Genomic DNA, 19679 nt, shown 5'->3' with positions numbered 1-19679 from the left:
AGATTTTCTTAGTGAACAGTAATGAAAGGACGTGGACCTGTTCCTGCTCCCAGTAGACTGGACTCCAGTCCAGGTTTTGGCCTTTACTGGCAAGGCGCAGCAATCTGCAGCATCCCCACACGAAGCCAGCCACACACGCTGTCCGAGAAGCTGCTATGAAGTTACACCAGTAAAGTAAACACAAACATTTATAGAAAGATTATCCCAATTACTAGATAGGAGCGCACTTTATATAGACACAGCCATGTCCATACATGTATTTAATAAACATGCGCATGCTGTAATGTCTTTACATAACCACCTTTATTGCTGTAAACGAAATCTGCCTTTTTCAGAAGGAATGGGGTGAGAAATGGACCATCTCTCGGTTTCGTTGGGTATTCTGGTGCGCATGTTAACTTTGAAGGGAAGGCTGAAACAGCGTGGTCCTTTTTTTTTAAGAAAAACAAAAAGTGAACTTCCTGTTTCGGGGTGGTCCACAGACTGTGGAGAAAGGGAGGGAGAAAGGGAGGGAGGGAGCGAGGGGGGAAGGGGGTGCACATTCCCGCATTGGCTGTGCAGCCGACTCCAGGGTGCTTTGCGGGACTCCATAGCCGAACATGGGGTTTAATTTTGTCACCGTTTACGTAAAGCGGCTCTGAAGAACCAAACTATGGAAAAGCGCTCCTGAAGGAGGACAATGTGTCGGTTTCTGTGAACAATTCACTTATCTCCATCCGAGCGCGCTTGGCAGAAAGTAGAGAGAAAAAAGGAGAGACGCGAGGCTTTACTGGAAACTCAGACTTACTTTCACGGTCCTTGGATCCTCAGCGCTCTTCCAAGGACTCTGGGAACCGAGTCAGAAAGTTTCATGCTGAATGTCCCTGCATTAACCTGAGGTAAGCAGTGCCGCTCATTCATGCTCGCTCCTCAAATCACAGCCGATTACTGGTCAATGTTACCAGGCTGAAGATTGTTCATCCTCCGAAAGTTGAGTTTAAGTACTTGAAACTTTTTTTAAAGTGAGAAAAGAAATTTCAGTTGTGTCACTAATGGTTATTTAGCAGATGCTGCGTTACTTTTACCTAATTGCGGTTCTATACTTTTAAAGTTTACAGTTTGTCCACTCCAAATTTCAGTATTGGACCTGTTTAATATCTCTGTATATCAACCAAAACCGAGTTCAGCATTGGCCCATCTTCACTTGCAAATAGTTTCTTCTGCCTTTTTCTGCCCATTTGTGGAGATGCACGGAGTGGCTCAGAGTTTGGACGTGACATTTTAAAGTTGTGCGTTCATCTCCTGGAGAAGTTCTTCCATGAGAGGTCTGACCGCCTGCACGGTATACACTCATCCGGCACTGAGGAGGGCGGCAAGGCCACCCGAGAACAGCTGTTTCTTGTAACCTGAAATAGTTGAGGTGCCAGTGTCTGCTCCAAATGTGAGGTCCTGCAAGGGCACCCACAAAACAACACCGTCACTGTGTGAGGACAAAAAGCTCCTGTAGGTCTCTTATTAACTGACTTTCACTTCTGTCTTTCTTCTGGGGAAAAAAGGGATTTGAATTGAATAACCATAATCTGTTGTTAATCTGAGATAGATTATGGATTCTAATCTAATTATCTCTGCGAGAGGCCACTGTAGCTGCTAATGTGGGAAGATTAGGCTGCTGGACTTCATGTAGTGACCCTGGACTGAAGAGCGTCAACACTGGACTCAATGGGAGAGCCAAACACGTATTTATTCCAAAGTGACAGTGAGAAGTGCTAGGCATACAAACTCACAACCTCCCTTAACAGTATTAGCACAGATGCAAACACAATATATACACTCCAATAACATGTGAGTGGAAGACAATTATAGAATTATAAAAAAAATAATTAAAAAAAATTACAATGAAATAAAATGACATTTAAAGGTTTATAGGCAGGTCTGGAGGCATTGTGTGATACCTGCTGAGTGTGATAGAAGCGTTTAGCTCAGAAGTCAGTTTTTCTTGTGTCACGCACTCAGGCGACGTTGATATATTTTATTCAATTCCATTTCAGTGAAATTCTGTGCAGCATAGATTCAACTTTTTACAAGTATTCGCACTCTACTCAAGGTTGAGCTGGGGGAGAAACTGAGAAAGTGCACTTGTCCTTTGGCCACATGTGAAAAGCTCTGCAGGGGAGCTTCCTCGCCCTCCCTGGTCTTTATCACGTGTGTTAAGACCAAAAGGCTTCTTAATGGGAATGCTCTTAAACAAATATACCATCCAGGAAGCGACTGTCCTCCTAGAGCCAGCCACAGGTGAGGACTGAGCTGGATTATCAGAGCCATATCAGAGCAGTGATAAGTCTCTCCCGAGCTGAATACAATTGGATGTGGTGGCACGAACCGCTTCCATCTTGGTAAAAACAAAGGAACAAATGTTTGTCAGTTTAAATGAAAGACATTCGTTGCATCTGCTTTACATTTGAAGAAAACTTTGGACACTGAAATAGCTAACCTTGAATTTTTAAATAGCTGTCTGTGGCATTTATGGTGTGGACAACCTTAAATGTTGCCATTATAAGGCCACTGGTCATGTGACACACATGTAACCAAAAGCAGGCAGCAACAAGTGCTGTGTTTTTGTCCAGATTCCATTTTAGTCCGCTCAGCAAGAAACATGTGTCACGTGATGCCTACAACACCCCCCCATTACACACACACACACACACACACACACACACACACACACAATCCTCCTCCTCCCCAATACCCTCCTCCCACCTTGCAGAGAGGGGGGACGTGAGGTGGAGGGAAAGAGGGGGGAGAAAGACCACCCTCACTGGGATCACAGCCCCTCAATCAGACCCTTTCACACCCTGTGAACCTGAAACAATCAGGGTTTAATAGCAGCTGTCTGTCTGTGCCGGCCCTGGCCTAAACCGCGTAGGCTCACAGTGCATGGCCGATCGGCTTCGGCTGCAGAGAGAACAGAGTAGACAGGCATGGGATGCTCCAAAGGACACATAAGCAAAGACACACACAGACTCACAGATAGTCCTTTCTGTCTCTATCCCCTGCTATTCTTTTCTCAACTCCAACTGTGCTCCTTTGACTCATGAAGAGGTGGTCTGTTTGATTAGATCTCTGATAACGGGGTCTGGTATTTGAGGCTTATGCTGGTTCTTCAGGTTGTGATTCTTTGTGTGTTTAGACTACAAGAAAACTTCAGTTGAGTTTGTGTGTCACCATTTATCTGCATTTGTTCATTGAGAATGGATACATTTTGGTTGTGATGACAGTTTTGGTTATCTTTAAGCCCCCAAAAATCTGAATATTACTACAAGAAGCCTCAAACATGTATGCCAAAAGTCTGTTTTCACCATCAAAAAACTGAAGTCTACAGTCAGTTCACACAAAGGATTTTGTGAGATCCCCTCTTCCTAGAATCCATCAAATGATGCTTAAATGAAGCAGAGGAATGAGGGGGCGGGGAGGGTGGTTGTTACTAAGTAGTGGGCTGACACCAGAGGGCAAAGGCATTAGACACTTAGAAATCTTGAATCACATTAGCCAAAGGGCAGCCATAATAGAAAGGGGAAATGTTGCAGTCATGGGAAATATTCAGAAAATCATTGTTCGTGGTCACTTGGAGCTTTCCCAGCCACTAGAGGATGTACCAGACAAACTGCGTTAGTGGTGATTAAAAAAAATAATAATCTGCAGAGATAATCAGTTCAAAGCAGTAGAAAAACGAGACAGAGGTCGGCTGGAATTGATATAATTGCTTTGGTGGAGAGATGATGAAAAATTGAAGCCGCAGTGGTGAGTTAAGACTGATCCCACAACTGATTTTCATTTTGTAGATGAAACATTTATCTAGTAATCAACCAAAACAGTTGACAGATTAATCAGGGATGAGAATAACTGCTAATGGCAGCCGTAATCGAATTTTATAGGTGCAGTCCAGCTGTTTCCTTATTAAAAAAAAAATCAGGAGTGGCTCCAGTGTGGAAACATTGCTGCTTTAGTGGAGCGCAGCAGGCAGCTTTAAGAGTAATGTTGGTTCTTTTTTACATTAAATCCTAAAACTGAGCCTGAGGGAATATGTGCATGCATGCGATATTAAGCATGCTGCACGCAGTAAAAGGTGGGGTCGATTCCTTCTCCAGCGTCCTTTCTTCTTCTTTGAATTAGGGTGGCGGTTTTTTATACATTCATGTGTTTGTGCACATGTGTGCGTTTAAGAGCAGCAAAGCAGGCCGACTGTTAACTATCATCTCATGTGGTCGATATTAGAAATCAAACTGGTGCTAATAGGATCCAGGTGAGACTGTGAATAGCCTTTATATGCACTAACAACCCACATGGATACACACTCATTTCCCACTCGGTTTGCAACAATGGGCGTGTGGTTGGGGTTTCTTTGAGGGATGGTGGTCGACTGTGGATGACAAAAGAAAGGAAGAGAAAACCAAATCTGATGTTGTAATTTTGTAACGATTATATTCAGTCGTCCGATCAGATTGGTAAAAGCGAATCAAGCTCCTGTGTGCGAGTAGTGACTATGTAATGAGCTTGTTGTTTACAGATGTGTGTGTGTGTGTGCATGCAGGTTCATTCACAGAGTTTTTGTGCTCTCGCAAGATTATGTACCCGTATGTGTGAGCGTCGATTTCCGCGTGTGTTTCAATGTGTGTGTTCTCAGCCGCTGGTGACTCATGGCAGAAAGCGAAGAGGAGGCGGTGTTTATTATTTCACCAGGTTGCCATAGACACGATGCATTCGGGTGCTGCCATCATCAGTGTAATTACAACACAGTTGTCTTATAGTCACCCTCCTCGCTGCCTGCGTCTCGCTGACGTCCACCAATAGAAAACGGAAAAACATCGGTGTTACCCTTACGATTTCAGCAGTGTAGGGTTGCCCTGAGATATCACGCCTGATACGATGAGTTGTTAAAGACCTCTGACTTCCCCAACAGGATGCATGCTTTAGAATTTTCTTTCTTCTTTCTTCTCTTCCTCTCCAACAAGAAGACAGATCGCTCCTCGTTAGCGCTTTATGTGGAAGCAGCAACATTTCCAACAGTTCCATGTGCTGGAACGATCATTTCCAATCCCATTTGTTTGGAGACAGAAGCAGACAGAGTGAGACGATAAGTTAAGAAGTGCAGAGGCGTACTCGTGTTGCGTGTGTTGTGATGGGTCTTCTGGAGAACAGCTCTGTTATCTAAGATGAGATAACGTCTTAGGATTCCTGGCTTGGCATATGTTCTCGGGAAGCCTGCAGTTGAACCATATACTCTGCTGTATGTATAAAACACATATGTAGCACAAAATATGCGATTAATCGTGCCGTGGTGTGCAGCATTTTTCATGCAGTGAGATGCAGATGCACATGGATGTCCATAGCAGTGTGTTTTTTGTTTTCTTGTTGTTGTTTGTTTGTTTGTTTTTTGACACGTCACTGGTGAGTGCAGCATTCCTTTTTTGATTACACATCACAGTACACGGTAGTGTGCACAATATAAACATGCTTCCCATTCATCACAGTCAGTGCTTCAGAGTTAATGGGAAATTTTTCACCTTTTTAAGTGAAATTTTTTTTTATATTGAAGTGCATGATTTAAGAAAATGTTATGAAGATAACAAGATAAGATTTTGGCCTAGTATTTACTTTAAAATACTCGCAGTTACTGCAACACTTCTGTTAGTTCCCCCCGATACCCAGCCACGGTGAGAGGACCATCTGTGTGTTTTATTCACATTTCTCAGAGATAAGAACTTTGTGTGCCAACTTTGCCATTTCGAAATGAAGCTAAACAGATTGTACAGATCTACTTACCCATTTGTATACATTTTTTTTCTGAATGACCTCAGTGTCAGTGTGTTCCAGGTTTATAGGGGTACAAAACAAATTTAAAACAATGAATGGCCTAAACCACATATCATTGTGGCTTTATACTGCATGTTTATGAGAGGAGTGGTGTGGTCAGTCGGACCCACAAAGAGAAAGATGCAGATTCTTTCTCTTTGTGTGTGTGTGTGGGTCTTCTTTTGTTACTTCCCTTCCAAATATTCAATTTCTTTCTAAATAAATCTTACTCCTTGTCTCCTTGCCTTGTCTTTTCTTACTTTCTCATTCTTTCTCAGCCTCTTACGTCTATTTCTATTCCTGCCTCGCTGCTCTTTAACTACAGCAAGTGTGATTTGTGAGAAGCTACAGTGGCTAGCCAATGCCACGTTAACCAGATTGGATGCCATAACAGGAAGTCTGTCCACATTCACGGACGTAGTATAGTGACGCACGCACAGCTACCACTGCGAGCCAAATGCGAGGAACACTGCCAGTGATACACTGACACGAATCTGCTGCGGGTCAGAGGTTACTTCACCCGCGGTCATACGGCCTCATTTTTACTACAACACATCTGACATGATGTTCAGTCCGCAGAGCGCTTTGATCAGACTTCATGCTTCGTATGGAAAGTTGGACTCTCACAGATGATTCAAACAGAAATCTCCACCTTCATTTTAATTTACAAGTCACATCTGTTGATTGCTTTCTTAGCAGGAACAGGATGATAAATCTGCCTACAAAAAGAAGCATCTGCAACCAAACCGAACCCATTCGAGCTGGAAAGCACGGCAGCGCATGATTAACAAAAGTGATGCGTGTGCTTGTTTTGTCGGGTTTCTGACGCCTTAAACTGAAGCGACCGAAGGGTTTCTTCTTCTGCAGCATCAAGTATTGTTTACAGTTATGTTCCCTGTGGTCCGCTGACATAAAACATAACTGGAAACCAGTCTACTTTGTTGCTATTGAGAAAACAATCCCCATCAGGAAACAACAAACTATTGAAAGATTGTGTTTTGTGAGACATAATTAACTTCATTTCAGCAAAAAGCATTGTTATTGTCTCCTTTACAGTAGAGACAAAGAAGAAAAAAACACTTCCCGTGATTTTCTACATATTTGCAAACTTAATTAAGCCTTTAGAAAAACAATATTATTGGCAGACACTGAGAAAGAACTTTCCATTTTCATTAACAGTGGAATTTTCTTTTTTGGGGGGGAAGTGAAAGAAGGGAGAAAGAGAGTAAAGGGTGAAGGAGTAAAATATTTCATAGTGGCTGTGGAGGAGTTGGAGTGAGAGAGAGGGAGAGAGATGCAGATTGTTTTAAATCCGCAGCGAGTCAGGCTCTCAAATTTATGCCCATGGGCTGCTTCTTGGGTGGGCTGCAGGGAGGGCGGTGCGCTAGATGGAGCAGGGGAAAGTTGCCGGCTCCAGACTGTTCGCCTTGCTCTGAAGCTTTTCCTGCTGGAACACATTTACAACTCAACCGTCCTGACTGGCTGACTGAGTGCCTGGCCCTGCCCTAACTGACTGAACTACAGGGACTGATTTTTCTGAAGCTTATTGAGCAACCGCAGTTTTTCAGTGTGTTCGACGGCATTTCTAGCTTTAAGTGACGTCTTTCTTGTTTTCAGTCTTCCCCCGAAGTCTTCAGAAGTGAGAAATGATTACAGTATTTTTGCTGCTCTTGTGCTTTTCTAGATTTATTTTCAAAAATCAAGCTTTAAAAAAATTCCTCACTTCAAACAATTTCCTCCAACAAGTATTTTGTACAAAAGCAATGACAGAAACAATTCACATCTCGGCTTAAGAACTTGGATCAGATAAGGCATAATTCTGGCTCCTCTGTATTTCGTGCCAGCAATGACTGTTTGTTTTGCTCAGCATGGGAAAGATCCGGGCCCACATCTAGCCTACAAATAGATTCCCTGATGTTTAAGATGAGCGAGAGTGGCTCACTTAACAACCAGCTATCGAGCAGTGTTTTTCACTGTAGTGATCCAGGGCTCGATGTAAGCTGCCCCCAGCATCATTTCAACCTTTTAATATATTTTTAAAAAAAATCTAAAATAAAAGTGAAATTGGAAAACAGTCTAACTGAGTTTTTCCTCATGTCATGTCCTACTTTTACGCTGAAAAACCAGCTCAGTTTCACAAATGTTTGAAAGGTTTTCCTGCCTCAGCACCGGCACAGGACTGAATGCACAGCAAGGGGATTACGTCAGGAGCATGTAAATCAGCTCGCAGCACAGCTAACGTCTAAACTTTAGATATAGAAATTGGTGGTTTTTTTCAACACGATAATGTGCTGACACTCACAAGCTTAATGATGCATATATATACACACTGCCACCATACAAGGCCAGAAACAAAATGTTGCTGTGGTATCAAAAAGTATTTCCTCTTCACATTTGAAATGTTGTCTAAACTAAAATGTTTTAAATTAAGAAAGAGAATTAAACTTGAGTTAAAACATTTTTAAAAAGCTACATTTGAAAAAAAGAGAGGCTTATGTGGGCACCTCTTCTGCCTGTGTGTCTGGCTGCTTTGCGAGCTAATTCACTCTGAAGGTATTACGGTTATTTGAGGGCTTGTAAACCATTAAGTCTTTATTTACAAGAGAAAGAAAAGAGGGTCTGGGTTAGTGCGTGGGGGCGAGCTAGGTCTTGGTACAGGCACTGACCCCACCATAAGTGATCAGAACAACTGCGTTTCTCAACTAGCGGACCCGTGGGACATCTGGTCCTGCTCACAGCAAACTGCAGACCACTCCTCACTTACGTAATTGAGCCCATTAATTACGCGGGAACGGCCTTCATTTCCTTGTAGCCAATAACTAATAGAAAGAGAGCCAGTAAAGAAGAACTCTTAAGACATATATGATTTTAGGGGATGTGGTGAAACATGAAACAAGGCCTCCCAAGGTTAGCTGTGCTGCAGCAATGTGTGGAGCAGGCCTGTCACAATAATCACTTTAGCTTGGACCGTAAGCTGTCCCAGAAATAATGGCAGGAATTTCTCTTTGTGCCATTTCCACAAACATTTAATGGCCTACAGGACTTGTAGTTCTTCCTCTTAATAAATACCTGACATTGGAGTTAAATATGGATAAATATCCTCAGTAAATGGATTCTAAATAAGAGAGAACCGCAAAACCAAAACAATAATAAAAAGGACTCTCAGACTCCCTGTTTACAGAGTCATTTGATTGTTTGCTCTAATGGGATTTCCTCTTTTATATGACTTAACCCAAAGTCTCTGTAGAAGAATGTTTTGCTACTTGGCAGCCATCTTGGCGTCACCTCAAGGCAGCCGAGTCAACAAGATCACGCACCTATCAACGTGGACGGGGAGGGGGGCTATAGCTTTAATTTACATGTCCAGCCAGACATAAAAAAAGAAAACGCTCAAAAAGTTTGGTGAATTTACCATAAAATAAGGTTTAAAAACCGTTTATCCTCTTTAGTTCAACACTACGTTGCAAGTTTCACAACAGTACAGCTATAACGGCTGCAGTAGACCAAGAAACATTTACCCACATCTTTACCACAATAAGTAGATTTGCCCGTCACCGCACGTCAGCTGGTGTCAAGTGTCATTGTAGCAACACGATTGGCTCATATTTTGTTAGGAAGCAGATGATTGGCTCTTGGCAGGAGTGGTGAGGCAGCCATTAACTTTGGCATTACAAAAGTCTCCACTAGTTTTCTGTTCGGGGTTCTTTGAAATGTTCTCACACTGTAGCTCTGGAGTGTGGGTTTAAAATCAACACCATTAGGACTAATTATTCAGAACCTTCTGGGTGTGATTATACAGTCATTAGGAGGGAAAAGAACCAGGTATTAGACTGAAGTAGCATTTCATCTCCATTTCATATGGCACACTTTCTGTGTGTGCGTGTCTGAGTGAAACTCTGACCCAAAGAGCAAATGAAATAATGGAAGAAGCCAACTAAAAATGTCGCGTCTGAAAGAAAACATCAGCTCATCCCTCTAAGGTGCTTTGAAAACACTTTCTCACATACTGGTTGTTGTGAAATTTCAAAGTAAAGCTTGAGACGAGTGATGGTGCAACACAGCTGTCAGTAAAACTGTGCTCTGAAGTTACATCTTGTGGTGGAGTTTGTTGTTTCTTGAGCATCAGTAGCCACTGTTGTTGGCCACACACAAAGCTCCCTGCAGGCCATTTTTCTTGGAGAGGACCTGGAGTAGATGGCACACCTACATGTTGTGACTGGATGGATGCAGGTGTGATGCCTGTGGTTTCACATCATCTCCTGAGGAGAGCTGCTGTTAAGGTGGAATGTAAATTTGAGTGTAATTACAGAAAAGGTAAACCACAACTTAAAAACAATAAAAACAAACCATTAAACGCTACGACTACTTTTTGTCTGCTGTTCTCATTTGATATACTATATTTGATATTTCTGGAGCTCAGGATGCAAATTGTGCAGTCCCGGGCTTCCCATGCCGTGAACTGACCTGCCGCTGCACTCAGCGTGAAACAAATGTTGGAATGACAATGTGACTGTCGCAGCTGTTGTTTTTTCAGGTCTGTAGCTGTTGTCCTCTCATCCTCCCCTTCTTGTCCTCATCAATGTCCTTTCACTGTCTTTATGCCAGAGGGGTGGTGCAGTGGGGTTAGCCTGTGGGACGGAGCTGCCACAGTATTGCACCTGCTAGCAGAAGTTTGAGGAGAGCGTGAGACAACGGAAGAGTAGCTGGTGGGGGTGAGACACTGTCTTTCTGTCATTGTTGGGCAGAGGCAGAGAGAGGGCAGGGTACAGTGAAAGGAAGAGGCTGTGAGACTGCGCTTCTTGGTCTTTGGGCTGCGGGGGGAATCGCAGTACCATGCTGGGCATTTATGCCGGGCTTATGGGACCGGGCTCAGATGAATACACAGAGGGTCAACAGGGATCCACGCTCACTTTTCTGTTCTCACCCCACGTACAACGCTGTGGATTCTCACTGTGATAGTCTGGCAACCTGTGGTTCCCAGCTTTTCACCCAGTGCATGCTGTGAAACACTGCAGCCCCCTTCCATACAGAATGAATGAAAAATACTGCCAAGGTGTTTAGATCTTTTTTTCCAGATATCTTTGTGCACATCACAATGTGTCTGTGTGTGCGCGCATTTTAAATCCTCTTTTCTAGATAAATTTGCTTACACAGACATGCTTTTTTCTTCTTATGACGTTACTAGTAAAATCAATTTTTAAATAAAGGCTGGGTTACTCTGAAGATAACACCCTTGTAGAGTTTTAACACTGACAGTTTTATTAAAGATGTTTCTTTAATAGTCCTCATTAAAGTAAATGCTCTTGTAGTAAGATGAAAGTGGAGCGCACACCTGACATTTGAGCGTAATCATTTGGATGCATTTTGCTTTACTGGGCTTATAAGATTATCATATATAAGATTAGCTTCTATAAGATTCAGAACATGAACGTTTCCTCTTCTGTTATTTTGATTAAGGTTTAGATAAGTTGTGTATAAAGCATAGTTCCACGTAGTTTACAGTCTGTGCTGATCCTCTAATCCCTTTTCTTTATAATCTGATAAAGAACATCTCTGAATTAACATATTACCGTGCACTCTCACTGCAGTCCTAATCTGATGACTAAGCAGCAGCAGGCTGTGACTTTGTTGGACTTTCCCGTCTGCTGCAGTTAAACCTTTTGCTTTGTCATTTCTATTCAGGACAGGTCAGGCAGTTGTTCTGCTGGAGCCCGTTTATTGGCCCTTATTTGCTGGCACCTGTACTCCGTTTAAAGCACGGGCCAGCTGACAGACCGACAGATGCACGCTCGTCTGTGTGTTCTCGGTGTCGTAAGGGCAGCATTTCATTTGGGATACGAAGGGAAATTTGTTATGCTGTAGGGAACAGTCGGTGGATGTTCAAAGTTTCAAACAGCAAAAACCCACAGGATCCCATTCAAAGGCATTATTTATCGACTCTTGTCTTCTCACGCAGCTGTGCAGCAGAAATGTGGCGAGCACTTGTGCGTTCGGTTTGTCTATGTGCGAATGTTAGGTGCCGTGTGCACATGCCTGGGCTTACTGGGCTTACAGAGTGGGCGAAGGGTCCCAGATGTGGATGTTGTGCAAGGAAGGAAGTTGTTGGTGATTAGGTGAACTTTTGGGTGCACTGTTGGGCTTTTATCAGATGCTAAGAGTCGATCAGTGCAGACTTTGAACTCCTGAGCTTTGTGTGAAACATTTCATTCAACAACAAGTGAGCCTTCGTGAAAGTACTCTGTATAGCAGCTGCTGAGAGGACAAGGGATAAATCTGAGATTTATCCATTGAGATTTATCCCTTAAGATTTGACATTTGTATAATCCAGCAAAGGTGCATTGTGTTGCTTGTAAGCTTGACTTTTTATTTTTAGGCGCGAGAATATGCTCCTTCCCCTTTCAAAATACCAAATTGTTGCCTAATAACCAGAATAAACATTTAACAATGGCTGAATTGTACTGAAATCAACAGGTCAAAACAATTCTAGAAAACCGGAGAAATGGGAATTGAGCTGGTGATGATGGGACAACACTCTTTGCAGCTGCCATCTTTTAGGGATATTTATTATTTTGTGGTCAACAAAGTCACAGGTTGTGACTTTAAATGCTCTCTTATATGCTCAGTCACTAATATCTCAAATCACAGATCTTTATTTGTAAGTGTGGGGCAACCTTCTCTGACTGAAAAAAATAAATCGAAACGCAAAAGAGACTTTGTTTACTTGGAAACGGGGTTACAGTTAGGAATCTGTGGTTTTAACACTGGAAAGAGAACAAATACAGAAAACAGCTAAAGTAAAACTATGACCTCTTCACTGTGTCAGAGTAATTCAGCTTAACCTTTTCTCAAAAATTTCTTGAAATCCTGGATGGGTCCACTTTTCTACCCTCATTTCAGATCAGATTTTTTTCATCCCTCAAAGATTTGCTTCAAAGTAATGCAGCACTTCTTGTTTTCATCTTGTACCTCAGTTCCTTGCAATCACAATCAAGTTACTTAACAACTCACCCCAACAAATCAGTGTTATAATTACAAAAGAACCGACATGTTCCAGTAAATGGTGAGCCGAATCCTTGCGGCTGCTCCCCGTCTTCCTCCTTCCCTCGTCTTGTGTGTCCCAGCTCACACTCCAGCTTCCTGTGGGATAGAGCCGAGCCTCGGGGCACAGAGATGTCTGTTTCCAGCCAGCGTGCTCGGTCACACATGCTCCAGCTTGTCAGACTGAGTTTGTGTGAGGGCAATGGGGTGTCAGAGTGAGAGCGCGCGCATGTAAGCGCCTATACGTGTGTGTGTCTCTGGTCGTCTCCTTGTGCAAGTGTGTGTTTAGATGTTTCAGAGATACGGGCGCTTTCTCTGTGGGTGGAGGTGACTGTCTAGGACATGATGGAAATTTCAATTAGAAGGAGTTCACTGCAGTCCAGGTTCATCTCAGGTTGCCTAAACACACTTTGTCTTTGTAAGTTTTATTTGTGGGAGAGCAGCGGAAAAAAGTGTCTGAAATTTAAAAGACTGTAAAACATTTACTGTCTCTTGTTGCAATGGAAAATAAACGGTATGTATACACAACTTACACACAGGCCTCTTTATTAGCGTGTAACTGGTAATCCCTCGGAATAAGATAAAGATTTTATGCTCACAAACTCCAAGTAATGAGTTAATATTTTTAAACTTCCTAAAGCCCAAGCTGGCATCTTCAGTTATGCCTGTTTGTCTGCTGACTCCCACAAAATATTGATTTACTGTTTACAAGACAGAAACACAGTAAACATGCACACTGAAGATTCTTGAGCCACCGTTGTTACTTTTACATGATGCAAACCAAGAGTCAATCATAAGAATATTTATTTAAGCTTTAATATTTCTTTTTTGTTTTTGGGAGTGTGACTAACACGATATTCTACTGAAAAACAAGTTGTCACATTAACAAATGTCCTCGGTCATATTTTATTCGCTCTTTTTTATTTTTTTATTCTGTAAACGAATTCTGTGGTTTTCCCTCAAACCAAAGTGTTCAGTTCTGTAATTTCACACAGTCAGGCTTTTGGCATCTTTATGTGGTTCCACTTCATGTCTGATCACTTACTGGCAGTATGTTAGGAGACACTGTGGTGTGCAAACATCAATTCGATATATGTGTATAACTGTGTAAGCAAAACCGTGTGTCTCTGTGCTGAACACATACATAGCGTTGCACTTTGCCTCAGTACTTCTGCCCCTGCTGGTTGGCCATCAGAGAAGACTTGTGGTGTGTCTGAGGTGTGTGGCTTACCACCGTGTCACTGCCTGGAGGGCTCTCGCTGTCTGTTGTCACCTTTGTGCACCGACAGATGCTGTGCTTCCTTTCACAGACTAATCCAGAATAAAGTCGCTGACACGAGCGCATTATCATAAACACTCCAAGTGAAAAACCAACACTGTAAGTAATTTATATTTACTAGTATGGAATTAAACATTTTAATGTAATATGTTATAGCTAAATGGGAACATAAGAGAACCACAGGCAGCTGAAAGTTGAGGCCTTGTTGATGTAAAATCTGTGGTTTCATCTAACTGGAAGTGGATTTTCTCTTTCCTTATGCTTTTATTTAAATGTAAAAGCTTTTTGCTGATAGTTTTATATGGTCCAATATTGCACTGATTTTTTCCCCCTTTGTTACACTTTTTCCTTCATACATGTGCTGTCTGTAGTGGCGAGTGGTTGCTGAGAATTCTTTATGTTGGCTGGAAATGGGTTGCAATGATGGTGCTGCACCAAAAAGCTACTTGTGATCGCTTTGATTGCTAGCAGATTTCCACGATTGCACGTAGTTTTCATGGAAGATAACGACTTGTCTGCAAACTCTTGCAAACAGCTGCCTGATTTGTAGCGAAACCTAGAAAAAGTGCAACACAAACATTTGTGTCACACTCTTGAGTTTCACTACCACTTGTCAAGTGGTTGATGAATCACCGTCCAGCCAAACTGTTGGTTACCGTGGCAATCTGCTAGTGGCTAGTTGCAACAAGTTTTTTAGTGCAGCACTTTCTTTGTACCCAGTGACTGCCGGCCATAGTCAGCAAGCACCCACCAAATGGTCGGGCGATACACATTTTTCCTTAGCAAGTGGTAGTTGGCAGTGGGTCCCCGGGTCTCTGTGACTGGGCCAAAGCTGTTTTAATGCGTGCGCTGCAGCCTCAAAATTATCTGGATGTCTCCTGACAGAGCTGCATGTGAAGGCAAATGTCTGCCCCAGTAAGATCGGACAGTAAAGCATCTTTTACTGACCACCTCCTTAGTACACACAGCTCCGATATGCACTCTCTATGCCGGCCTGAACGGTGGTTTAGGGAGTGAAAATGCTGTTTGGTGCAAAATTTTAGAACTCTGAAAAAATGGTCTGAGGTTAACTTGTGAAAATGGCTTCAGATATTCACAGTTAATGCCATGGAGCTCTGGTTGCGTTTTACTATATGCTGTTACAGACTTGTGCTATGATGGAAATCTTAAGAAACTGTCAATATGTCTGATCAAGGGAAAGTGCTCTGCGATATTTCTATAAAAGTAACTAAAGTTTAGTTTTAACACTGTGAAGACATTTTTTTCTACTAGTTCTACTTGGTAGCATCTTGAGTGTGTAAGGAATTGGATATTTGATAATGGCTAATTTAGAGGAAATGATGCAAAAATATTGTGTTTCTGTGAGATAAGCAAGAAGCAGAGCTGCATAATCCCAATGTATATATAAAGATGCATGCATATATGCGCACATACTTTCACACGTTCACCTTTACTAACACAAACTAATACACCCAGAAGTCAAGAAGGGGGTTGTTTTAACCTCAGCCCATGGGGGTTTGGAAGTTAACAGGAAGTGAAACTACTAAGAAGAAGATATTTGACTGATCCTCCTCTCGTCTCCTCTCCATAAACACACTGAAGAGCAAACGTTTTTAACTTGGAGTGTTAGTGCCAGAACTCTTCTGCTAACTGACCCGGGGCTCTGAAGAGCTGCACATAACAGGCGCCCACATTGGCTTTTGTGTGCAGGAGGGTCTTTACATAACCCACATAACCAAGCACATTGTCTAGCAACCGGCCGACTACTGAAGGGCCTTGTAAATGGAGGAGGGGGTCTACTTGAGTGGAGGGCAGTAGCCGAGTTGAGAGGCTAGTGGAGCTAAGCTAGGTCGTGACTAAAGTTTGTCACCCGGATAATGCCCAAGTGGTCCAGATGCAGGGAGCTTTCTTAACAGCAAAAAGCAAATAATGACTTGCCAAGGGATTCGTTTTTGGGAATTAGGTGGGAAAATGAAATGTGCACACAGACATTTTTATTTTCCGAAGATGTGCTAAAAGCTTGATGCAAAGAAAAAATCCCACTTTTTTTTTTTTTTTTTTGCAAAAACTCAAATTTTTGCCAAAGTAAATCATTTCTTAGTTAGTTAAGGCCCCTCAGTGTGCTCCCTGCTACATTACTCCACAAAGCCTGGCCTTCTTCACCCTGTTTCCAGCGTTTGGGTCTGAGCCAGAATTCCCTTGGAACTGCCCAGGATGTTGAGGTATATTTTTCCTCCCCACTCCCAACGATTAGTTTTTTCAACATGTTTTCTTTTTGCATAAGAGAAATATTTGCATGTTTCTTTCGTTACGCTGACCCGATCACACCCAAAAGATTTTAAGATGTTTGTCTGCAGTCAATGTGAGATTTTTTACATGTTTTTTGGACAGGAAAAAAAACAAACAAATTATGCTCTGGCAGGTGGACAGTGAGGACATTTTTATTCCAGATTGACTTTCAGTACAAAACCAACTGTATCCCAGAAGAATCTCCCAATGCTGATTGTCACCAAGCAGTCGCAGCAGTCATTTAAGTGGCAGCACAACAGGCTCTCAATGGCAGCTGTGATCTTAACACAGACTCATTATGAGGTCCACACTTCACCTTAGATCAGATGATAATGATCCATTTATCACTGACACTTGATGCCCCGGTCATTCTTAACAGCTCACTCCAGGACAGAGGAAGCTTCTACTGGTTTTCCTGAGATGTTGCTATTATCTTACAATACACAAAGACAAGGTGTCCTGATGGCTCATGTATGAGTCCCCCTGACGGCCCCCTTGCTGCACCACTTGGAGTTTCACGCCATTGTCTCCAAGCTGCCAGAGCATGTAGGCCGGGGGGGGGGGATGGATGCGGGTTATATGGGTGCTTTGCAAAGATGTGTGAAATGGGAGTATGGGTATTAAGGGTCTTGGCTCAGTTGGGGGTCTATTGTGCTGAAGACTGAGACCCCTGCTGGCATCCATGATCTCCCCCATTGACACAGAAGCTCTGCTTTACTCCCAGTGTGTTTTTGTCAGCCTCTTTCTCACTCTCTCTCTTTCTCTCAGTCGCTTGCGTGATCCCTTTTTTCAGCTTTCTTTTTGCTCTGAGTCACAGTAAAAGAATCTGGAGAGTCCTTCTCGCTGCCGTTTGATTTAACTGGATTCATACTTGACGTCTTGTTGTTGATGGCAGTGGTGACAGGTCACTGTCGCTGTGTTTCATTAAGGTCAATTAGAGATGTCACGATACCAGAAATTTAGTGATCAGTACCAATACCAGTAGAGGTACTCAGTGGCAGGCCATTTATTTAAAATGGTAACATTTTATTTTGTTGACAGGACACAGGCTGGAATTTAAAGCCTACCAATGCAACCGCAAGGTATCATGTTAGTTACATTATTTTGGCTTAAGCCTAATGTTAGTCATTGCAAAGATTTTAGCCTGTCTAACATAGCTGATTTAGACATAGCTGATGTAACCTATGTAAGTGAGCTGCTGGCATTGATGCTTGTGCTGCTGCATTATGTGTTAATTACCGTGTGGTTGTGTCCCGGTGTTTTATGTAGTGCCAGCAGATAGAAACAAAGTACGGGGACTTTTTTCCCTCCTGGTTCCCCACTCTTTGTTGTCGTCAGTCTTTTTCAGGGGTAAACATATTTTCTCTCTCTATTTTTCACCATCTTTGTACATTCCCTCATGTCCATTCCAATAGTTTCAGCAACTCTGTAATTTGTGAGTTATTATATTGAGACTTTGATTATTACTCCTTATATCGAGGCGATGATTGTTATTCTCTCACAGTTAAAATGAACAAACTGTGGCGGAAAAGCACTTGGTAATGCACAGGAAGTATCATAATAGTCGCGGTCTGCGTTGACCTGACATGTAGTTACATTTCCAGGGAGGTGGACGTCAGGTATCTGCATCATTCCCCCCGTTGACTGCCGTTGGTATTTCCAAATAAAATGTCAAAATTAAATGTAACTATGTAATTTATTGGAATCAACGAAGAATTTTGTAATAGAGCATAACTAAAATGTGCTTTACGTCTTCTCGTATATGGGCAGCCTTGTCCGTAGTAAAAGCTTTACACCTAAATTACCCCAAGTATTTGCATTATTGCACGAGCCCCATATATCACGTATCCACGTTAGGCCAGACCCATACTGCAGTTTCAGGGCTGATACCAGTACATACTTTTAAGCTTATTTTAGACTTCTGCGTTGAATCTATGCAGAGCCTCTATGCAAGTTTCCAACACTGTTGCGAGCATTTAAACGTGTGTGTCGTTTGCCTCCTTTGCTCTGCAGCTGTGTCACGAAACCAGTAGTTGTTTGTAGAGTTTCTCTCCTCAGTTCATCCAGAAGACGAAGAAATGTATAGGAGGAAATGACAATACTGAATGGGCCACCTTTTGCTGGTGGCGTTGGTCATGGTTTGACATACTTGCGGTGTCGATTTACCGCAGAAGCACAAGTCCACTGCAAACAGCATGTTTGTGTTATAGGGCTTTGGAGCGTGATGTCACAGGGGTGGGCGTGGAAAGGATTTTGGCCCGATCCGCCATTTTCGGGGTCTAGCAAGTGAAAAGGGAGCGAAGGCACACACAACAGCCATGGTTCGTATTTGCTGTGTGGTCGGCTGCAATGTTCGATCGCACGACCGGCAAGAGAATAAGCTTGAAAAGGGTTTATCTTTTCATTCTTTCCCAACCTGGAAGCAACATGAAGCAGCTCGTGTATCGATGTTACCAAACAAAGGCGTCTAGCCTGGATAGCAGCTGTGAGACGAGCTGATATCCAGCTCTCTTCCATCTCCAAATATCTGTTGGTGCTCCAGACATTTTCATTCCGGTAAGTTCTAAATATGTTCATATCACTCTTTATAGCCTATTAGTTTTATTTTAGATGCGCTTTGAGGTCATAGCAAATTAGTACAAACATCCTACTGAGTGATTTTGCAGAACTACCTTCTATTTATAGAGTTGCTAATTATTTGGCATTATTGCAACAAACCAGCCTATGAAATGGATGAAACACATCGTGACTGGGTTCCAGCGCTACATAACGGACCTGCTTCAAACATACCACCATGCCAATCAGATTACTTCTTCCATGTGAGGGTGAAGAGGTGACCCTTCTGGATAAGATGGTGAAGGTTTGCTGCGTTTGTTGAACAGTGTTGTAGTAAAACCAGGGAAAATGAAACTTGCTCCTGTTAAATATTCTTAAGTCTTTTGCTGTATAAATAGTGGGTTGTTTTTTTTCAAAAGATACAGTAAATAATGTTAGTAGTGGGTGATATCATGTAAACACTGTCATGATTTTATGTAAACATTTTGTCTTTTATAAACTATAAATGACATGGATTCTACACTGTAACTGATGTGATGTTCTATAAAGTGGTTTTAATAATAAAAAAGAGGCAAAAATTAGTTTGTTTCTTTATTCAATTTTTGAACAGTGGTACTCAGTCAGTACATATTCAGTAAATGCAAATTATTTACATGGCAGTGCACTTCAGGCATAAATCTAGACCCCT

General features: G+C 42.3%; 1 protein-coding gene across 2 annotated transcripts in view; it reads left to right on the top strand.

The window, feature by feature from the left end:
- The first annotated feature begins 525 nt into the window (after positions 1-525).
- gli1 (GLI family zinc finger 1) overlaps positions 526-19679 on the top strand; it is a 55667-nt gene continuing 36513 nt past the window's right edge. For both annotated transcript variants that reach the window (XM_003451824.3, XM_013275517.1), the window contains exon 1: positions 526-878. The gene's annotated coding sequence lies outside the window, so the exon portion shown is untranslated. The remainder of the gene's footprint in view (positions 879-19679) is intronic.

The sequence above is a fragment of the Oreochromis niloticus genome, linkage group LG5 (genome assembly GCF_001858045.2).
Source record: "Oreochromis niloticus isolate F11D_XX linkage group LG5, O_niloticus_UMD_NMBU, whole genome shotgun sequence".
NCBI classification, from domain to species: Eukaryota; Metazoa; Chordata; class Actinopteri; order Cichliformes; family Cichlidae; genus Oreochromis; species Oreochromis niloticus.
The sequence above is the reverse complement of the archived record's forward strand: the minus strand, read 5'-3'. Positions and strand labels throughout refer to the sequence as shown.